Source organism: Miniopterus natalensis, chromosome 5, assembly GCF_054644295.1.
Source record: "Miniopterus natalensis isolate mMinNat1 chromosome 5, mMinNat1.hap1, whole genome shotgun sequence".
NCBI classification, from domain to species: domain Eukaryota; kingdom Metazoa; phylum Chordata; class Mammalia; order Chiroptera; family Miniopteridae; genus Miniopterus; species Miniopterus natalensis.
Genome location: NC_142085.1, coordinates 26,401,455 through 26,425,499, shown reverse-complemented (window position 1 = coordinate 26,425,499; position 24,045 = coordinate 26,401,455). Strand labels below are relative to the sequence as shown.

General features: G+C 36.3%; 1 protein-coding gene across 2 annotated transcripts in view; it reads right to left on the bottom strand.

Annotated features, from left to right (window-relative positions):
• Window positions 1–24,045, bottom strand: part of PRIM2 (DNA primase subunit 2) — a 235,589-nt gene that overhangs the window by 54,602 nt on the left and 156,942 nt on the right. The window lies entirely within an intron of this gene.

Below are 24,045 nucleotides of genomic sequence, written 5' to 3'. Positions count from 1 at the left end.
CAAAAAGAAAGAAAGAGGTAAGTAAAGGATTACTAAAAGAGATTTGTGACACAATTCTCAGCTGTAACATAAGACCGAATGTAGATCATGATTCAAACAAACAAAGATAGACAGAGAGATAGATAGACATATGCATGCAATCGGGGATATTTAAACTTGACTTGGATATTAGAGGTTACAAAAAAATTGTTAATTTTGCCAAGCAGTAAGATAATGGTATTTTAATAATGTAAGAAAATGTTCGTAATTTCTATGTAGGTATCAAATGGCACAGTCTGAAGTTTGCTTTTAAATACTTCAGCTAAAAGAAAAAGAAAAAGGGATATATAAATGAAACATGGAAAATATTAATGTTTGATATGGTAATGGGCATATGGGGATTTGAGTTTGCACATGTTCTAAATTAGGCATCTGCAAACCATGTCTGGCCCACAGGCCACATCCAGACAGCTGTCTGTTTTTGTCAGTAATAACAGTCTCGTCCAGTTGTTATATATCGTCTATGGTTGCTTTCATGCTACAACAGCAGAGTAAGCACAACGGAAACTGTATGGTCCAAAAAACCAAAAATATTTACTATCTCTCCCTTTAAAGAAAATTCACTTACTTCTGTTCTAAATTCTATTTTTTTACTGCCTCTTTGAGAGGAAAGTCAGCCTCAAAAGATTTTCAGAACCTTTCCCCTTAAAATTTACCAGGGATTTCCCCTATTCTAGCTTCTCAGAAATAAAAACAAAATCACCCACAAAGCAGGGTTTAGGTAGCCTCATACTTTTCCCCTGTAAGTGAATAAATCATCTCACAGCTTCAAGGTAGTTACTTGTCTGCTAAATCTAGAAGCTTAAAATGAAAATAAACTAATAAGCCAAAAAAGCAGAGGTAACAAAAATTAAAACTTAAAAAAAGAAATTATTTTTACTTCAGGTTCCCTGGGTTAAAAAGAATAGCCCAAGGGAAACAATATATTACATGTTTCAACCCATTACGACCAAAGGGTGTTCTTCATTTAGGGATGGAGGAAGGTAGGGAAAGTATATACACATACAAAGCTGGATTCCATCCTTATGAAACCAGGGAAGAACACTATACACCCACATGCCATTTTTTTTCCTAACTATAAATTCTGTATATTTTGGATTAATAGTTTAAACACATTCTTTGGCAGTCTTCAACTTAGCTTACATAACCTTCAGGTATACCCATGAGCTGATTAGCAATTTAAGGCCTGAGAAAAGCAAAGTTTCAGAGGGAAATACACTGAGACATGAATGAGTTTAATATGCAAGTACACTAGCTAAAGGGCATAATTAAAACTACATCACTCCCTTAAATCTACATAATTATGTCTCAAAGACATTCTCATTAGTATCTCTTACTTTGCCACTAAGTCAGAAAGGGCCTTAGGTCTACATGGTTGGGGGAAAATATAAAATAAAAAGTTACAGTTATACACACACACACATATGCAGGTCATATAAAATTCCTACAAAACTCAATTAGTGAACTTTCCTTTTTTAAGTAATATATAAAATCTACCAGTCAACCATCATTGCTAGTGAGTCCACAGCAAAATATACAACCATAAAATCTGTGGATGACCTTATGCCCCGAATTTCAGAAGGAAAAATAACCAGAAAGGTTTAATAAACTATTTTTTTTTATTTTAGAAGAGAGAAAGCTGCTTTTTTTTTTTACCGTAACTCAACTGGAGATCTCTACTAGCCTGCACTTTCTTTACTCTGCAGCAATAACTGATGTTTGTGATGACTGGCCTGCAGCAGCTCCAAATCCTGAAGTTCATTCAAATCATTAAAAAGAAGATGCAATTAATTTCAGTATACTGGAATACTAGGAATGCACATCCTTATATTTTCCTTATTTTAAGATTAGTAATATACTTAAAGTACACAGGGCAACTGTCCATCCAGAGGCTGTTCAAATCAGATCACATACTCACAGGGGCCATGCTGAGAAGCTCTTCCATTAAGGTTGACAAGACACAGGGGGAAAATGTGACTCTTCTCAAAATCTGGGGCATGAAACTCTATAGGGTATTAAGAGAAATTCTGTCCAAGGGCTTCAAGGAATTTTTAATTCCTTTTAGGGAAAATATTGGCTTAAACAGTGGCCCCTCTCCTGCCAGCTGCTATTGACACTGATTAAATCTTCTGAGAAGCTGGAAAAGTGATTACGAAGTGACTGCAATAATCCACAGGAGAGCAGGGTGGGGACCAGCACTAGGCAGTAGGGATAGTGAGAAGTGATGGACTTTCAAGGTTGAGTCAAAGAGATTTGCTGACAGTGTAGATAAGGGGGGGGAAAAATGTGTCAAAGACTGTGTACATGAAGGTTTTTGATTTAAGCAAGTGAAAGAATGGAAGTGCCATTATCTGAGATGGAAAAGAGGAGTTGGTTTGGGGTAGGCTGGTGGACCAGGAACTCAGTTTTAGGTGCTTTGCTTCAAGCATCACTGTGTTTGTATGATCTAGAATCTAGATCATAAGTAAGCACTTGGATATTGGGGGTCTAGAGCTCAGGGAGGAGGCTAGGCTGGTGGAGATATACATTAGGAACCTTAAAAAAGAATGAGTTCACCTAGGGAGTCACTATAGATTTTTTTTTAAAGGACCATGTTGTGTCCTGAGGCACTAAAATATCAAAAAATAAAAATAAAAAATGGAATACCGCCCTAGGGATATTGAATATCTATGACATCTATGTTGTCTAGGAGCTAGCCTGTAAAGTATTCCATGAACTCTTTTGGACCAGTTCTTCAAATTTTGATCAAAGAGTTAATTTATCTTTGCTGCAACTGAAGAAAGATGATTATTGTGACATCAATCAGATGGGACTCTGAACTGAGTAGGTCCCCAGATACAATTTTAACAAAGGCTGAAAGGCACAACTTGCTGAGGGTGAGAAGCAGAGCTACAGGGAAGGAAAAACTGTGTGAGTTCACTAAAACATGTGACACACTGATGTCAGGCAGTCAACAACTCTAGGGAGATGATGACACAGTGCTGAAGGGAGTCCCAAGTGATATCAGCAAGAGCTTTCATGCTTTCAACAAATCATTTACACCTGCCACCAAAAAATCAAGTACCCAAAAATGTGTGACACAAAAATTTGAGAGATACTAATCTAAATCATCTTTGTGTCACCTCAAAGCCTAAAAGTTATCTTTTAAATAACTACCTAAAAGTTAGAATGCTGGCCCTCATTAGAAAACTGAACTCCAAATAGATCTCATTTCAGCCCTCACCACCAATTTTCTTTGGACATCTGACATTGTAAAGGAAAATCCAAACACATGTAGCAAGTAACCATTCATTAGATTTTCCTATCTTTCTCCCTATATTAAGATCATTAAGCAATGAAATCTGCCTATACTTTCTCAGCATCCAGCAGGAATACTTTCACTGAGATTTAATAACACGCTCTCGGCTTTTACAAAGGTTCAATATAAGACTCACCCACTTAAGTTATAGATCTGTTCTAAAAAAAAAAAAGTTATAGATCTGTTCTTCAGTCAAACATGGTTTAAAAGGTCCTCCATTATGTTACCAACAGCCTTTACACAAATACTCCATGGATCATGAACTACTCATGTGTTTCAATTCTTTATGTCCAAATCCTATCATCTTTCAAGGTTCAAGTCCAATATCAATTTCCCCATGAAGTCCTCCCCGAGTCCCCTGGGTGGATGTAATCTCTCTTGAACTTGCCCTAATACTGAACTTAACACTTTCAACCTCAGAATAAATGACAACTAAAGTGAGGGCATTTTATTGATTACCTACTATACATTAGACACCGCGCTAATAAGCAGTATACCAATTCCATTACTTCCTTATTGGAGGGATGAGAAAACTGAAGTTGAGAGGCTGACTAATCAGTCACACAGCTAATAGGCAGCTGGTGAGGTCTGAGCTCTGGTCTGTCTTCCAAAACAAGTTGAACCACCCTGTTCAGGAGGCTGGTGTTTTATTTATTAAGTTATGTGAAAGATTTCCAAGTATCCAACACATGTTACTTGAATTTAAACTTCAGAAAACCATGGTCTCTGCTGCTCAAAAAGCTTGTAATTCACTGGAAGGTAATTCAACAGTTGTATTATAAGACAGAAGTTATATCAGTCTAGTATAGACTTCCTTAAGGTTACGTCTTAGGCACATTTTTTCACTCACTGTCCTTAAAACATTGGTAGAGACAGAGTTTAATTAATATGAATGTGAAAGTTTTCTGGTATAACAAATTATACTTCTTTCCAAAAATGAGGATAATGGGATTTCCCCCCCCCCCTTAGCTTAATTTAGGGCTCAAGTGTAATAACTAAATGCTCCAGGTGTTCAGCAATGCCTTTTTCTGTTTCTTTCCATATTCTGCTCTTATTTTCCACCTTTCCATGAAGAAGACACTACCATCAAAGCATATCTAGTATCTGTGGTATGGCCTACCCAGCAGACAGAAAGGTCGTGTGAACTTTGTGGATTCTAATCACCAAGGAATTCACTGAGTTTCAGGGTATCTCTTGGCAAATCTGGCTAATAATAACACCTGCTCTCATAGAATGAATCCTTGAAGATTAAATACAATACTTACATAAAGTGTCACACACTCTGCAGGACTCGATAAATGCTAGTATCTCTATTGTGACAAATTACTCCAATGCCTTAACCATACCAAACGATAGCAAATTTACTCTAAATCAATCATCTTTTCTAAGCGCTATTAAAAATATTACATACATTTCCAAGAAAAAGAATGACATTTTTACTTCATGTGTGTCTATCAACAACCTCAAATATTATATATCCCCTATTTATAGCTGTCCTTTCCTTCATTATAAACCTTATAAACAATGTAGCAAATACTCTCTTTTAGGATCCTGGTGTATCTTTAATGAAGAGAAAATGCCACAAACATCATTCACTCTACTGTCAGGGTCCACTTGCTCTAAGGAGAAGCCACCTTAGAAGCCACAGTCAGAAAAGCAAAGTATCTGCTGGAGGGGTTCCCTGAAAGAATAACATCATGGTCCTGATCAATTACACTCCTATAAATGAAAAGTATATCTTTATTACTACAGCAAAATTCAAATAGAAAGGGAGGAAAATAAAAGTAGCACATCCTGAAAACTTTACTGAGGAAAAGTAACAGCTTGACATACTTAGGACCATTTTTAACCAATGAATACATATTAAGAAATCACTAGGCCCACTGCATTCCACCCAATACAGTGAGGCAGGTGGGGAGAGTATAAAAACATTTAAGATAGAGTTTCTGCTACTTAGAGACTTAAAATCTACTTGAGATTAAATGGGGTGTTGGGTGGGGTGAGGGGGTCACTGCTGGATCAGATATTCAGGAAAGGATTAACCCAGGAACTGGGTCTTAGATGATAAACATAAAGGATTCTTTGGCTCTTACCAACAGTGGTTTAAACTAAATCCAATGTGTCCCCAACAGTACTGAAATGAATTCCATCGCTGTGCCTAATTATTCCAAATCCTCTCCCCTCATCAGAAAGTACAATCTCTCCCTTTTCTCTAGGCAATAGATTTATCTATACTTTAAGTAGATTAAAATTAAAATTATCTTTTAAAAAATCACAAAGTTTTTGAGTGGCCTTGAATGTGAATGTCTAAATTTTAACAAAATAAAGCTTTTAAAACAACATTTACATGTAAACCATACGTGCCATGAGCCCATAGAAAGGGGCTATCATTACGGGCTGAAAATGAAACATAATACAGTTGTAAACTGAGATTAAATGGCATTACCACGGCATTATTCAAATTGCATCCTTTGTGTAGAAGGCCTCAAGGTGCAATCAATAAGTTAATAATTAGAATACATAAAAGAGTAGCAGGTAATAATCACCATAAATTTCTGTGAACATAATGTTTAAGTGTTGCCTTATCAGAAAGAGCCCATTATTAAAAACAGCCTTTTTTTCGTACTATTCCTAGAAGGTCCATAAACAGAAAACAACAGTAAGGGATGGAGAATGCCTTATATAAGGTATTTTTGGAAACCATCTTGGCTCAAGTTCTTTGCAATAAGAATTTGGAAACTGCAGAAATGTACAGCCTGAATCCATGTGTGGCCAAGGCAAAGCTTTTCAAGGGATAAGGGAGCAAGAACAGGGGACCTTCCGGAAGTAGCCTTAAGTGTGATGACATCCTTGAAACTCCAAGGACCAAGCGACAGTGTTTCCATGGTCACAATATTAGTAAAGAATGAGGACTCCCAGACCTCAAAAAGTACAGGAGTCAAGGGCTTTCGGGGTGAGTTCCTACTGGGCATATCAAGAAGAAGAAAGGACAATCAAAGCTTAAGACAAAAAAGAGGAACCACACCCGCCTTTAAACACAGAAAGAATGGGACACTCCCTGGAAAAGCAGAAAAAATGCTTGATGACCTCGCCTTGAAATACCTTGAGTGACATCATTTTTGTTAGTGAATATTATATTCAAATACAGGGTGGCACAGAAGTAGGTTTATAGTTGTTTGTATGGAAAATAACACAATAATAAACTCTCTTGCACACTCCCAACTGTAAACTTACTTTTCCCCCACCCTGTATACTGGTAAAAAAGACTGTGTCCTAGATTTATTTTTCTAAATATATATTTTCAAGATTTTTTAAATGGTCTAAATCTGAAGGTAGAAATAAAAGCATAATTGTGATAAAACTCATACCTAAGAAAAATTTGTTAACATATATTTTTTCCTCTGTAGGTAGAGAAACATCACATCTATGATATATTTAAAAACATCAAAGTGGAAAGCACTACTCATCTTTAATGGGTTTTAAAGTGTTATTGTATCTAAATTACCACATCTATACAAATAAAAATATCTTTACTACACACGTTTCCAATGAAATGTCAGTGTTTACCACTGTAACTTTACCTTTCCATATGCATTAACTGAACAGTACTTCTTAGCCACTCCCTCAGCTAATGACAATGATGTATCTCCTCCTCTCAAACATTTCCTCATTCCAAGGAGTCCTTTGTTTCCCACTGCACTGTCTCAATAAATCTAACAGGATAAAATACAATTAACTTGTAAAGTTTTTAATATTACAATGGAGAGTATCTGACATGAATTTTCAACATGGAGTTTATTTTGAAAGACTATGGAAAATAAGGGCTTATCAATACAAAGAGCTTATTAAAATCTGCCAAGGACAGGGGAGAAAAGACAGGTGGGTATAGAGAAAGTTTAATTCTTTGCATGGTGGTGACAAAGCTGATCTGCCAGAGGCAAGGCTAGGACGTCAGTGTGCAATGATATCAATGTTCTGAAGTCTAAGTGAAAATTCAGAGAGTGAGGATGGCATATAGAACTATCTGAAGAGCTAAAGAATGTAAGGGACGGTTGGTCTTAACCAATGCAAAGAAAAAAGAGAAACAAAAGGTTGAAATAAAAGGTTTTTAGGTAGAAAGATGTGGAGAAAAACTTAAGGACATACTAGCTAAAAGGATTTAAATTAATCCTCCACACACAGACACCACACATCAACTACTTCCCTTTTGGGTATCTTTCCAATTGGGGATAAAAATTTTTAAAAAGCCAGAAATTCTTTTGAAATTTTAGTAGGAAGCCCCTCACCTTTTCCTCTCTCAAGCTTTGGAACCTTGCCTAAATCACAGGATGCTTGGTTCTAGGTGTGATTAACAGTTTTCCTTTACTCATCCTACCAGGCTAGAGGGATCAAAACCTGGAGAGCAGAGACAGCCCCATTCAGTCCTAGAGTGATCACAGACAAAGCCTGGCCCTCCTTTTAAACCATAACCCTTCAAAACAAAAGGTCTGAAAGCACTTTCCTCAGTGAAACCTGAGATGCAGTGAGCTTAGTGAGCCTTGGCGGCTCATGACTGATCCACCCAGCCCTGCTTCTCACCTGGCTTCTGCTAGGTCTGCCCAAATCTCATGACTGGGAGTCAGCCGAGGTCCACAAGGTGCTCTACTGCCTCCGGCTGGCCTTCTCTGAATCCCTGACTTTATGGCTGGATCTGGCTGCTGCATTGCAGCTCAACTTCCAGAATTCCAAATCACAATATCCAAGGGTTCTAAGATTTAGTGTCTGCTGTTTCTGGGTACATTTGTACAGTTTTTCTTGCCTGAAGCTTTCTTCATTGTAAAATGGTGACCAATGACATTCACTTATTCATATCTCAAGATATGATGAATAACAACGATGCCAAGCCCCAAGCACTTGTACAAAACTCAAGTTGTGGTTAAATGTCATCTTTTGTTTAAGGCCCTCCACAACTACCCTTTAAAAACCATGTTCCCTATTTTCTCCCTGCAAAATTTCCTCCACAGCATTTATCACCATTAGTAAATAGTTTACTTATATGGTTACTATTATCTCTCCCACCAGAACATAAACACCAGAAGGTTGATATTTTTGACTAATTTTGTTCACTGCTGTACCTCTAGTACCTAGAAGAGTGTCTAGGACACAGTAGACACTAGATAAATTACTTGTTGCATGAATGAATAAAATACGATCTAAACAGCTCTCTAGGAAAAGATGGGTTAGCTTGAACGTATCTGAGAGAGTGCAAAAGAAAATGACAACCTTCTTCTAAAGTAAAAAAGCAATCTACTTCTTAGGGGGCCTCATCAATACTATGCTCAAATTTTTTAAGCTGAGTTAAATTTTTTAACCTGCCTCATTCTTTTCTGAACCTATTCTCACTTAAAAGCCTTACTTCGCTTAAAAGCTGGTGTTCTTGCCAGTTTAAGCATTAACCGCCTTATATCTCTCCCTAAGTAAACACTCCTCTATTCCCCACCTGCTTAGGATTCCTACTTTTCTGACTGAGCTGCATATAACAAATTGTACCCTTAAAGCACAACCATGCTCCATCCAAGTCCCCACAACCATGGAAACTCGTCGTGTCTTACTATAGAGAGCAATGCAGTGACATGCGCAAAATAGTTGTTTTTAAGCAAAACAAAATCCTATTCTACAAAGAAGTAAACTAACTGGAAAGATGGTGCCAAGTAATATTTTTTTTAAAAAAAGCAAAAACAAAACAAAACAATGAGATTTATTGGAATGTTCTGAGTGATAGGACATAATTGGTTGTTAAAGAAAGCCTAGAAATACCTTCTCCACACCCCAAGCCCTTGAGATTCCTAACTCTGATCAATTTTCCAAAGAAAAATCACTTAGTATCAGAAGTCTGACCCATTTTGGAACTTATACATACCCCACTTTTCTGGAGATAATTTACCACCAGGATACGGCAATTAACACAAATTCTGTTAAACCTTAAACTAGTTCCTCTTTATTGTCATTTTCTCCTAAAAGCACTACATATTTTTGAAAAAAATTTAACCTGTCTTTTAAAATGTTAGATAGAATGTCATTATATAACCATTTTAATCCATACGGTGTCACTGATAAAACAACAGATATAAATGAATGATTAAAGTTGAAGTTTTCTATATTTTTATCTCATTTCATAGTTTAACAATTGAAAAGCATTTGGAGTAGAACATCAAAAGCAATTAGATTTGCTAAAGCCAATTTTAACCAGAATAGTGTTGGGAGGGAGGGATAATATTTTATTCTAATAATAGGCTTAATGCAATACATAATTTAATTGAAAATTTGACTAGCTAAACTCTTGACAATTCATGGAAGCAAGTCCAAGCTGCTCAAGTCAATGTCTAAATATTAATCTTTATACTGTGTTATCTAGAATCTGTATTCCAAAGGCAATGGAAAACATGAAGATAAGAGTGAAACCCTTAATATACATATATCTTTATTACATATTTATTTAGGAGAGACTACGATAGAAATTTTATTACAAGAAAACTTTTAAAACTATATTCTAGATGACTTGGTAACTGCTAAGGGTACCTTTAAAATTGTTGCCTAATAACAATATTGACAAAGATTAGACTACTTTTGCAAGAAACTTTTTATTGCATTCAAATCATCATCCTAAGATATTGCTAATGTGAATATTCAAGCAAAATAAAGTTTTCTTTGAAAGAAAAACCAAAAACATAATGTTAATTATTATAATTAACATAACTAATTAGTAAACTAATTAAGGTTTGAGTGTATAGTTAGTAGGTTTACAAATATAGAGAAAACATAAATGATTATAGAAAACCCATTCATCACTTAAAAATTATTAACTAATATTGGTTTAGTACTGTATAGATTATATAATATTTCATGCATACCCTTATTTCTTTGCAACATTTTAGTAGTCATTACATTACTGTTGTCCCCATTTAAATTATATGATTGAAGCTCTAAGTGATTAAACACAGAACTGAAAATCTCTATTACAAACTCTATTGTGCCTTCTTAAGTTTACACCAACGTCGAGCTAAATAACATGTTTACTCTTCCTGGGAGTTCTGGGAAAAGCACAGTGTTTGGAATTAAATAGACCTGGGTTCTAACTCAATTCTGATTGTGTACCACCCATCCTTTGGTGCCTGGGGATAACTCATTACACTCTCCATAAAAGGAGGATACTATTTATCTCACAGTGTTGTGAGATTAAGCGAAATAAGAAACATAGGAAGGGTTTAATGACAGCATGCCTGCTTTGCCACTGTCTACACCTGAATGGATTTTACCTTATGCCCTCTCTTGCTCTGCTCTAAGGCCACAAGACACTGCAAGGGAAAGCAATATAACAGTGCTGACTTAGCTGACTACAAAATGATGGCCTGGTACAGTTTTCTCATTAGTAAACTAGACATAAATAACACCTATCTCCATAGATGGTGCGTGTAAAGTATTAATTATAGGGCCTGGCATATGCTGGGCACTCAGAAAAAAGTCAAATTGCAATCATTCTGTAGCTTAGCAATCTTTTTATTTATCACAGGAGAACTCCTTAGCATACTTCCAGAAGGTGTTACTCCAATTGCACCAGATCCTCCTGCTTACTTTATTGAAAAGATGGGCTGTGGGCATGGGCTTTCCCAGCTCTTTTCTTCCCTCAAACATTCTTTACCAACTTAAAATCTCTCATATAACTTTCAGGTCTCAGACAAGTAGACACCCTCATTGAACATCATTCATTCATTCACTCATTCAACAGATTTTCTTGAACATCCCACAACCCCTCGGACATCATGCCAAGCGCTGGAAATATGGTGGTAAAGGGCCAGAAAAGGTCCCTGCTCTCAGGAGCATCGTATGGGAGGGGAGAGTCACATTATATAGTAATCACACTATAAAATATGTTCATAAATTCTCTTCCTGTTTCCTCAGTTATTCCCAGCATATCCTCCATGTCCATGAGTTTCACTGCGTCTGACCATCCCAGCTTGAAAAATCTTTGCCTGGCAGTCACCTTCTAGAGCTAAGATGTTCTATTTCTCTCCTTCCTGAATTCTCAAACTTCTAGAACAAATCCCCTATTTCCATTGCCTCCATTTCTTCATGTGGTCAAGGAAACTTGGAAATCTCTCCCCTCCTCTGTGCCTTTCTTAGAAGCAACTTCCTAAAAACAATATGCATGCCTCTCAGTTCTGAAAGTAGTAAGTACAACTTACTTTTGAAACTCTCCTCTTTCTCAGCGCCTAGGTGTCCAGACTTATTTCTCTCTTCTACTCCAATTTTTCTCATAATTCTGCTTACACTTTAGGTTTCCCATTTCCATTTCACAGCAGTGGGTATTCCTCAAAGTGGAGTCCTCTGCTCTTTAAATTTCTCCCTATACTCTCTAATTGCCAACTTACTTTTCTTCAAAAGATTTTCCTCTTACTTTCATTTTGACTCTCATATCAACATCCCCGTGTTTCTTCACATAGACCAAACACTGCCTTTTACAAAGTGAGTACTCAACAAATAATTACAGAATGAAGAAGGAACAAACAAGCCAACTAATCAACCAGCAAGAATTTAGACTTGGACATCTATTCAAATTTATACCTAAAACCAAACTCATCACCCGTTTCTCCTCCACTCTAGTCCCAGGCGATTCAGCTCACCACCCCATCACCTATGCTAATAGAGCTTCTTGCCTTTCTATTTTACGGACGCTGACCACCTGAGTTAAATTTAATTCTTTGCTCATGCTGTCCTATAACCTATCCCTCAAAACATTTCTTGGAAGGCCTGGGGGTGGGGTGGATGCACGGTGGATGCGGGTGGATGCAGGGTGGAGGGGCTCAATGAGGGGGAAAAGGGGGACATCTATAATACTTTCAACAATAAAGATTAAAAACACCATTTCTTGAATCCACCCCTTCTATTTTGTTCTGATCATTATCGCAACAAAACCTAATCTGGTCAAAGGTCCCATTCCTGGTATTTCTCACTTCAATCTGCATACTACTTCCAGATTAACCTTCTGAAAAAATAATTCTCCCCCTGTTTAAAATTCACTAATGGCTTTCTCTTGACTAAAAAACAAATTTCATTTAAAGCACCTATATTGTGGCACTAATATCTCTCTTTCTCCTCTCTCCTTATCCCTCTACTACTTTCTTAAGTTCTATGCTACAAACTACGGTAGTAATTTTTAAACATTATAAGTACTAAAATCCAACTTTTAAGTGAAATCTTACACAGAATTATAACAATATAAAAGTATAAAAAGATACAAATATACTTGTGAAAGCAGGGCCAGAAACTTGACCACTGAGTCTCCCTTGGGAATTTCTGCCCCCTTTGGTGTGGGACCCAAGATCTCCCAAGAACACAGCCTGAAATCCATTCCATTAGTCTGTCTCTCCTGAACATTTCCTAAAACAGGTTCTCTGCTGGAAATCAGTCCCTAATTCCTTTCTTTCCCCTTAACCTTCTCCTCCATTCTAAGTTATATGAAACCTCTTACAAAGCCAGCACAAATGTTATTCTACTTGTGGAAACTTGACTGATGACTCCATGTCAAGCTAACATCTCCATCCTATGAAGTCCTAGAATTAGAGAATGTCAGAATCTGTACTGAGTCCTTACTGAATCCTCACCACAATCAATGAAGTGTAAACAGATAGACAGGTAGATATATATCTGTATATCTACACACTATACATAATCACTGTTCGCATTCTATAGTGATGGCACATGTCACATAACTTGCCCAAGGGCACACAGTTTTTTTAAAATAGAACCAAATCTGAACTCAGTCTGACTCCAAGGGTGAACTCTGTATTAGTTCTTTCCAACCTTTTTCACATCACTGAGCACATGTAAAATGATACGTGTAAAGCATTCTAGGACAAATGCAAGAAGCTGCTCACCGCTGGGGGCAATTACTTTTGAGTACCCCATGCCCAGCTTAGCCTTCTCAAGTGTTCACGAGATCAACACTGGAGCATATTGGTGATTCATTAGCAATACACCAACTGAGAAACCCTGCTTTATATACTCATTTAGTATTTACTAGTATTTACTAGTACCTGGCATACAGTAGGGATTTAAATACTATATATATGTGCAGTTTATTTGATAAAGGACAACACATTATGCTCAAATTGCCAAAAGAAGTGGAGAGGAGAACAAATAAGAGCTGAAATTTTTCAATGCCTATATTTGAAAAGCCAATAACCAATTTAGATTTCTATAAGGGCACCACCTACAGTTACACAATGGAATTCTAGTTGACTGTAAAAAAGAAGGAAATCTTACCTTTTATGACAGCATGGATGGTCCTGGAGAGTATTATGCTAAGTGAGATAAGCCAGTCAGAGAAAGACAAGTACCATTTGATTTCACTTATATGTGGAATCTAATGAAAAAAATAAACTAACAAACGAAACAGAAACAGACTCATAGATACAAAGAACAAACTGACAACTATAAGAGGGGAGGTGATTGGGGGGACTGGGTGAAAAAGGTAAATGAATTAAACAAACAACAAAAAACCTAGCAACCACAAAACCTCATGGACAGACAACAGTCTGGTGATTAGCAGAGGGAAAGGGAGTGGGAGGAGGTAGAAAAGGGTAAAGAGGGGATAAATGGTGATGGAAGGAGACCTTTGGGGTGGGCAACACAGTACAATATGCAGATAGTGTATTATGGAATTATACACCTGAAACCTAAATAATTTTTATTAACCAATGTCACCCCTAAAAAATTCAATAAAAAATAAAAGTTTCTCCAAGTGCACCAACTTCACCTGGAAATTTGTGAAACTATAAACTGTGGGCTCCACTCGGAGTTTGATTCAGAGTTTACTTTTCAAACAAATTCCCAGATGCTGCTGAAGCTGATGCTGCTGGTATGGGTCCTGGGAAAACCACTGGCCTTAGAAACAAAAACCCTAGTGATAAATATGCTCCCTATACGTACACTTTCAGCAGTCCTCACCCCCCCCCCCAACCAAATATTTACTCCTTTGGTAGTCAATATTTAACAACATAAGTCTGTTCTAAGTCATGATGCAAGCTGGATTCTGGGACAAGAGATAAGCTTTTTAAATAGTGCTAAATGTCCCTTGACCCAATTATAACAACATGTAGTACACCTTAAGTACGCTATCATCGGGGACAGGAATTCAGCTACATAAAATGTGCATGATCTATGTTGTACTCAATATCCAGCACAGCCAGGTCAAAGCCATTCACAACAGCAACAATGTAAGAATCTGATTAAGAGGACACATTGCTTTGAATTTATTAGAAGAATTATCTAGCTCAATTTATTCTTAACAAAGCTAGTAGCTGAAGTGATTTAATATCCAAGTTCCAAGTGAATGAATATTTTAGCAGTACATTTTTTCATGCTTTAAACCGAGGTTTGATTAATGTACACAGGGTGAGGCTTTTTCTCAGGTACACTGGCATGTAAATAATTACAACTAAGAAACACTTGCATAAAGCTGTGCTGTGATTAAATATATTTTATTTGCAGAAAGCATAGATGCATTTATTTCAGGAATCTAAGAAATTATTTAAAGAGTAAGATATTCAAAGCTTCAAATACCTCTTTAGAATCATTCACAAATCCAAAGGATGCTATTTGACAACCCAAATGCAATTTTCAGATGTCCCGAACCCCCACTGACAAGGGTAATTGAAAAGGCTTTACTTAAAAATTTAAATATACCATAAATATTCATATTCAATATATGTAATTAAATCTAACAATAAAAACCCTACATTATGAAACTAATATTTTGGGAGTAAAGTAGACCCTAAAGCAATTAGTTTGTTATAAGATCATTCATAACAACAAAATGTTCTCTTGCAAATGGTTGATAGTTTAATACTAAAATCCCTTATACTCTAGTACAATATGCATCCAAATAAAAATGATATTCAAACATCATGACCAGGTAGAATTCAAGAAGTCTAAAAACACAGATTTAAGAATGAAAACATTCAAAACTCGCAACAACCCTAAACCAGCTGACAAAAAAACCCCAAAGAACTCAGTGAATGACTGATAATGGAAAAATTATAAAATAATGGGGGAAAAAACAAATAGTGAAAAAGCGAACCATGCTCTGCCTACTCTCCCCTCATTCCTTGCTCACTGTATATTCTTATCCTTACCTATCTCTCTGCTGACCCACCCATTCACTTCCTTCAAGTCCTAATTCAAGAATGACCTTCAAGCAATCTTCTGAAACATGACCTACTCTGACAACTTCCTTACTCCACATAACCTCAACAACACTTTCCTTTTCTCCATATTTTCTAGTTACATCTACATCTCAACTCACCCTATTACCAAACAGGTTAAAGATTAAAATCTTATACCAAAGGGATTGTTGTTGTTTTTTTAGTCAATGTTGGTCCAGATAATCAGAAATCCCTAGAGAAGCCAAATTAATCTGAACCAAGTGGAAATATTAAGAGGAAACTTTGTTCATACTATTTTCTTTTTGTCAATACACTTTCATAACATCTGCAGATTCACTACACAATTTTAGTAAATATTCAAAGTTATGAAATTATATATATTTAACTAAATTACAGTTATCAACTGACCCTATATAGCTGATCTGGCCCAGTGAGCAGTTACCTATCCAGCAAGCCTACTTCCTCCTGGCCTACTAATCCATCCATCTTTGGTAATTATGTTAGAACAACAACAAAACAATACTATGTCTACAGACTCATCTCTAGCCACTTCACACTTACACTTCAGGTTCCCACCACCAAAAGGGTGGGCTACACTCTCTCATCTAAGGTCCTTTGAAAATGCTGCTCCCTCAATATAGTATTTCACTTCTTTCTCTGGCTAACTCCTTAATTTCACTGGCAAATGTAATATCCGCACTCAGTGACACACTCAGTAACTGTTCTAATTTCTATCAGCCCCTTCCTCTGTTCCTATGACCATCTCTACCACAGCAATTATCATACTGAATTTGTATATTTCTATTTATCTAGTTTTCCAAGGAGACTGTAAAATCCTTATAAAGAAGGGTTGTGTCCTGTCCATGGTGCACACTAAAAAATCTGTTGAATGATCAATGCAAAGTAGATGGAATATGTACACATGCATGTGCATATACATTCATACACATATTTTTGTACTTTTAATAAGAATCATAATTTGACAACTGTATTATTTACATATCGGTAACTGAGTATTACTATATTTCTGGACATTAAATAATGATGATAACTGGTTACCATTTCTTACATAGTTGCATAGTCTTCCAACCTACATTTTGATTTAGAAATACATGGAAGACAACAAATACGGCTAGCTACTAAAATTATTATTAATATTTTATAACCTGTTAGAAATATAGTGCTACCTACAAAGAAACAAAGATTTCTTTTCTCATACAGAAAGCCACTTTTTAAAGCTTGGGCAGAATTTACCACCTATTCAGCAAGCATCTAGGAGTTGCCAGGTCTTGTGCTAAGCCCTTGAGACCCAAAGTGGAAAAGTCATAGCCTCTGCATTCAAGTGGTTCAAAATCCAGTCCTAAGACATACATGCAACAAAGACACTACAATTAGGAAACAGTTACAGAAGCCCTATCCTCTGCTACTATGACCTTTTTATACCACAGACCCTTTTGGCAAGCCCATGATAAGAAATCCCTTCCAATTTATAAAATCAATAGTTTCTATTGCAATTTCAAGTCTTACTGAAATTCTTGATTTAATTCAGTTTCAAGTTCACTATAAATGGTATAACAGCACATTAACAAACAGTTATATAGTACTGATTCAAGTAAAGGCATCTGGGGAAAATAGACGAGATTTCCTGATTTGTCCATGAATTTCTATCTATGGGGACTTATTCTTCAGTTTAATCAATAAACAATCATTGAGTGCCTACTATGATTCAGGAACTGCTCCAGATGCCTAAACACGCAGCAATGAACAAGAAAGACAAGACACCTGCTTTTATATAGGTTTTATTCTCACTACAGGATATAGATAATGAATGAATAAACAATAAATAGGAGGTAGTGATAGGTGCCCCAAATTATAGGAGCATAATCTGCCAGCAAGCAACTGGAAGTTCCATAAAGTGGCACCTCCCTCTATTATTAATACCATGTACTGTAGTGTGTATGCTGGTCTAAAAATCGTTTCAGAAGAACAGAAAAATAACCCAAATTAACAACAATGAGTAAGCATTCTATAGACAGATGGCTACTTTTTACATACATAGAGGGACATAGTATATCAAATTCCTAATTAAAGATAACTAACATGAGCATCAGAACCTTAAGTTGCTTCCAAAATCACATTATTACTATTCAAAAGTGTTTGTAAGAGAAAACAAGACTATGCAGACTATAATACAAAGAATTGCTTAACCTTAATAAAAAGTACCTAGGGACATGCTCCTTTAATATTTGTACTCTGAAATCACATTATTACTATTCAAAAGTGTTTGTAAGAGAAAACAAGACTATGCAGACTATAATACAAAGAATTGCTTAACCTTAATAAAAAGTACCTAGGGACATGCTCCTTTAATATTTGTACTCTGGATGACAGTTACAAAAGCTAAAACATACAGTTTTAGATTACTTTACAATATGGATAACAAATTCCCCCTCCAACTTTAGGCATAACGTACCTTAAGTAGAAAAGTAATCCAAGTATTAAAAAAAAAAAAAAAAAAAAAACTAGATAAATGCCTGCAACAAAGCGAAGCAAGGGAAGATGGGACAAAGAGACACTGATTTGGCAATCAATTCATGAAGAAGGGAGCTTAATTTTTAGGAAGGAGGTAGGGAAAAGAGATATTTAGTTCTAGATGTGTAACTAGGGAAGGTAGCAGGGACAACAGTTACAGCTAAAAAGTGCTGGAGGTACTCATTCCTTCTCTGTGGCCTCAAAATAATGGCTAAGTACCCACAATTTTTATTCAGATGCATACAACAAGGTGTCTCAAGTAAATTAAAATGAGGACATAAGCATAAAGAGAAAGAAATCAGCTATATGGTCATTTGGCAAATAATAGTAAAGGAGAATTTCAGGTGAAACTGACTTTATCACCACAACATTTTTCTTGCACTGTCAGGAAATAAGCTATTCTACAGAAGTGATTGTTACAAATCATTTCTAGATTTACCACCAAAGTTCTTCTTTAGAGCAATACAAAAAAATCTCTAATAAGCACTCTCTATAATCACTCATTGTCAAGAGTATTTAAGCCATCAAGTTTCTTCATCTCTTAAGAGTATTTTTAGCCTGGCCGGGTGTGCCTCAGCAGTTGAGCGTCGACCTGGGATCCAGGCGATCGGGGTTCGATTCCCAGTCAGGGCACATGCCCGGGTTGTGGGCTCGATCAATGACTCTCTCATCATTGATATTTCTCTCTCTCTCTCTCCTTCTCCTTTCCTCTCTCTGAAATCAATAAGGATATATTTTTTTTTAAAAAAAGCGTATTTTTAATTGTATGCATAATTAACAAAAAGGTACAATTATTACACTGAAGAGGATATTTTAATAAACTAAAAAATACTATATTGCATTTCATTAAAAAATATGTAAGAGATGTAACTGAGAAAAACATGAGTATGTATTTACAAATACAGACCCTAACAATAGAACACTAGACAGACACCATAAATCATAAGTATAATTTACAATCTTTCTGTCAAAATAATATATTTTCTGTAATCAATAATAAGCTAATGAATATATAGACTGCTATATATTATCTAGAAAGGTACAAATTATTTATTGATTTCCTTTTGCAGTAATTTTTGAAGAAAACTTTTACATTGCAAAATAAAAATCCCATTTGAAAAATATTTTTAAGATTTAAAAATTACTAAATACTGATAACATTTATACACAGGCCATCTCGGATACATATAAAAAAGGCGGGTCAGGGAACAGGTGCGCAAGTCAAAGGCTTGTACTCAGAGCAAGTTTTCCTTCCTCTCACTGTCCCCTTCCCCCTCAGTGTACAGCACAAACCAAGCTAAAATGCTAACTCAGCTTCTCTCTTTTCACTTTCAAACCATGGCCTAACCTTCTTCACAGCTCACAAAGATTTATCTACTATGATGGTCAATTTTGTGTCAGCTTGACTGAGCCACAGGGTGCCCAGGCTTTGGTCAGGCATCATTCTGGTGTGTCTGTGCGGGTGTTTCTGGATGAGAGTAACATCTGAAGTGGGAGACATAGGATAAACTGCCCTCCCTGGTGGTGATGGGACTAAGCCAGTCCTTTGAAGATATGAGTAGAATAAAAAGGCTGACCGTCCAGTGACTGCCTTAAGCTGGGCTGTGGGTTTCTCCCAGCCTTGGGACTCAAGCTGAAACACTGGCTCTTTCTGGGTCTCACATCTACTGAGCTTAAACTGGAACTACATTAGTGGCACTCCTGAGTCCCCAGCATGCCAACTGCAGATTGTGGGACTCATCAGCCTCCGTGATCACATGAGCCATTCCTTAATCATAAATCTCTTCTAATACACACACATTCTACTGGTTCTGTTTCTCTGGAGAACTCTAATACACCTGTCTACTTAACATATCGAATTCCTAATAAAGTATCAAAAAACATTTTAAAGTAATAATATCCAATATCAATGACAAAGCAAGATACATGGCTTGATGAGAGTCTAATTTAAAACCTTTCCAAACAGTCATTTCATAGCATGCATCAAAACTTTAAAGCTGTCTACAGTTTTCACCAGGTAATTTTATTACCTGATGAATACAGACAGAGGACATAATCAGAACTATAATCAAAGATTTATGTGCTTGGGATATGGGCTGCAATAACACTTATGACAGAGTCAAACAGACACAACCATCTGTCCAATAATAGGGGAATGATTAACCAAATTATATCACTTTCAAAGGCTGTGTTCTCACGTAGCTAATCCAAATAATATTTTCAAAAATCACTCAGCGACATGGGGAAATGATCATAATGTCAATTTTTAAAATAGGGGGATGGGGCACAATGGTATCTAGCTATCTAGATTACAGAGAAGGGCTAAAATGTTCACAATAATTATTTCTGAGTGAAGAAATGGCAAGTAAATTTTTTTTATTTTTCATATTTTCTATAATCAGAATGTTACCTTTAAAATAAAAAAATGTAACAGAAGTCTAATAACATTCCCCAAAATTGTGTTTAAAGAAAACCCTATTAAATGATAAATTAAGGATTTATCAATGAAAACAGTTTTTAAAACAAATCTGTAAAAACAGTAAGAGTTTTTTAGATGCCATAAAAGAATCTTAACTTTTAAAAATATATAAAGCTAGGGACATATTATGGACTGAACTATGTCCTCCTAAAATTCAAATGTAACTATATTTGGGATAGAGCATCTAAAGAGGTGACTGGTGGGAAGGGTGGACTCTAATCCCTTATAACCGGTGTCCTTTTAAGAGGAAAAGACACCAGGGCAGTGAAAGCAGAAAGAAAAAGCCAGGTGAGGACACACTGAGAGGGTGGCTGACGGGAGCTGGGGAGAGAGGCTTTAGAAGAAAACACCTTCACCTTGGACTTAGAGCCTTCAGAATTGGAGAAAATAAATTCCTGTTGTTTAGGGCAGCCAACTACGCTATTTTGTTATGGTAGCCCTAGGAGACTAATATAAAGCATAATAAAATATTATTAAATATGTACTTGGTAAATATTCTTGCTTTTATAATTTATCTGTACTAGGAAGAAGCAAACCAAGAAATAAACAGTAAAAAATTTAGTTCATACCACAGTGCCATGGTTTTGAGGGGATAAAAAAACCATATTTCAAAGGAAAATGGTACTAGCTAGTACTAGTAAATAAGGAGTACGAGTGGGAATCTGAGTACTATAGATATAAAAACAGTTCTTTAATTACCGAAAAACGCTGCCTAAAGTAATTCAGCACAACACAACAGAAAACATTTTACATTGTTTTCACTTTGTTCTTAATATCTCCTAGTTCTGAAAATGACATTAAATGTCATGGATGTAAGTCAGACTTTTAGTAAAACCCAGTAACATCATCATCTTGCAAATCTATGTTCCAACCACAAAGACTGGAGAAGAAAAAATTTGAAAATTGTATACAAGTATCCAAAAAATAAACTGATCACACACCAAAGCAAGACATGCTGATAAATATAGAAACTGGAACACAAAAGCAGCAAATAAAGCAGAATCAAATGTCATCAAAAAATTTGGAGTAGGGGTCAGAAACAGAGCAGGAGATTGGTTCATGGATTTATGCAAAGCTAGCAACTTGTTGATCGCAAACACATGCTTCAAACAAGTGACCAGGCAACTGTACACATGGACATCAGCAGATGGCCAATATAGAAGTCAAATAGACTATGTAATTGGAAGTAGGAGATGGAAAAGCTGTGTTCTCTCTGCCAAAACAAGGCCAGGAGCAGGTTGTGGTACTGACCATGAACCGTTAATATCAAACATTAGAGTAAAGCTGAAGAACAGCACTAAAAGAATTATACTGTAAAAATAACATAAAAAATATAACATATAAATCCTGATGATTTAAAGTTCACATAAAATACAGATTTGCACTGTTAAACTTAATTATCCAAGAACCAGAAGAACTGAAACTAGAAATATTATCAGGGAAGAATGTGAAAAAAAGAAAACATAATTCTAGAAGTAAAAACAAAAGTCAAATTGAGATGGATGACAGAAGAAACACTAAAAAATGCTGAGAGAGATGAGAGACAAAAGCCAAAGGTGAAAAAAGCAGGGTTAGAATCCTGAACTCATTTTTTCAACAACTATTACGTAGAAACAGAGAATTATTATGATGTCAATATAAGGAGACAGAAGATAACAAAAACAAAGAAAATACAGAGCTTGCTACCAGAAGAGTCAAGAAATAAAAGGGGAGTTCAAGCGCACAAGGTAGCACATTATCTGACCAGGAGAAAATATAGGGAAGTTGGAAACAGCATACTGAAACCTATACAAGAAGAGACAGAAGGATGACAGACACCTTTGGAGAAGACTCCTATGAGAAAGAATTTGTAATTCTAGAAAGAGAAGCGAAAGGTGCCCTGAAAGTATTGGGAAGAAATAAATCACCAGGGGTAGATGGGATACTAACATAATTATTTCAAGCCACAGATGCTGAATCTGTCATAATCCTAACAAAAATATGTCAACAAATATGGAAAACAAAACAATGACCTACAGACTGGAACTGGTCAATATACAACCCAACCTTCAAGAGAGGAGATGCCAAGGAGTAGTAAGTACAGGACCATTGCTCTAATTTCTCACACAAGTAAAGCAACAGTCAAGGTGACATAACAAAGGGTTCTACCTCCCATGGAGCAAGAACTGCCAGATGTTCAAGCTGGATTCAAAAGAGAAAGAGGCAACTGAGATCTAATTGTAAATAAACATTCACTGGATACTGGAGTGCTCCAAACAATTTCAGAAGAGGGCTAGTCTATGTGTTAGAGACTACAGTAAAGTCTTTGTACGGATCACAGTCCTGAGAGAAATGGGCATGCCTCAACACTTGACTGTCCTGATGAGTAAAATGTACTGTGGACAGAATGCCACTGTCAGGGCAAAATACAGAGTGACAGAATGGCTTCCTATAGGCCAAGGTGTCAGACAAAGCTGCGTTTTATCTCCTATTTGCTGTACCCAGAATATATCATACGAGAAACCGGACTAGACTTGAAGGAAGGAGGAGTGAAAATTGGTGGAAGAAATACCAAAACTTAAGATATGCAGATGACACCATATTACCCGCAGAAAGTAGCAATAGTTTGAAACAACTTCTGATGAAAGTGAAAGAAGAAAGTGCCAAAGCAGGACTGCATTTGGACATCAAGAAGATAAAAATCATGACTACAAAAAATATATATATATACACACAACTTTAACACAGACAATGGAGAAATCAAAATTGTTAAAAATTTTGCCTACTTTGGTTCAGTCATCAATTCAAATGGAGACTGCAGCCAAGAAATCAAGAGAAGGCTGAGACTTGGAAGAGCAGCAGTGGAAGAACTAGGAAAGATCACCAAGAGCAAAGATGTGCCATTAGAGACCAAGGCTAAGATCATCCACACCCTAATATTCCCAATTACTATGTACTGATGTGAAAGTTGGACAGTGAAGCAGGCAGATAGGAAAAAAATTGATCCATTTGAAATATGATGTTGGAGGAGAGCTCTACAGATACCCCAGATGGCCGGAAAGACAAGTAGACTCAAAAGCAAATTAAGCTTGAAACACCACTGAAGGCAAAAATGACAAAACTGACGCTGTCCTACTTCGGGCACATCATGAGAAGACAGGGTTCTGTGGAAAATATAATAATGCTGGGAAAAATAGAAGGCAGCAGGAAAAGAGGAAGACCAAGTATGAGATGGATTGATTCCATAAAAGAACCACAGGCAACAGTCCATAGAAGCTGAGCAGGGCTGCTGAGGACAGGGCATTGTGGACATCACTCATTCATAGGGTCACCAGGAATCAGAGCTGACTCAACCACACGTACACGCGCGTATATTTGTATATTATACATAAATATAAATTCCTACAGAAATATAACTCAGAAAGCCATTTCACTCTTATAACAACTATTGGCAGTATACCTACGAGGAGAAGACTCTTCCTTTAAGCATTACTTTACACCTTTCCCTGCTGTTT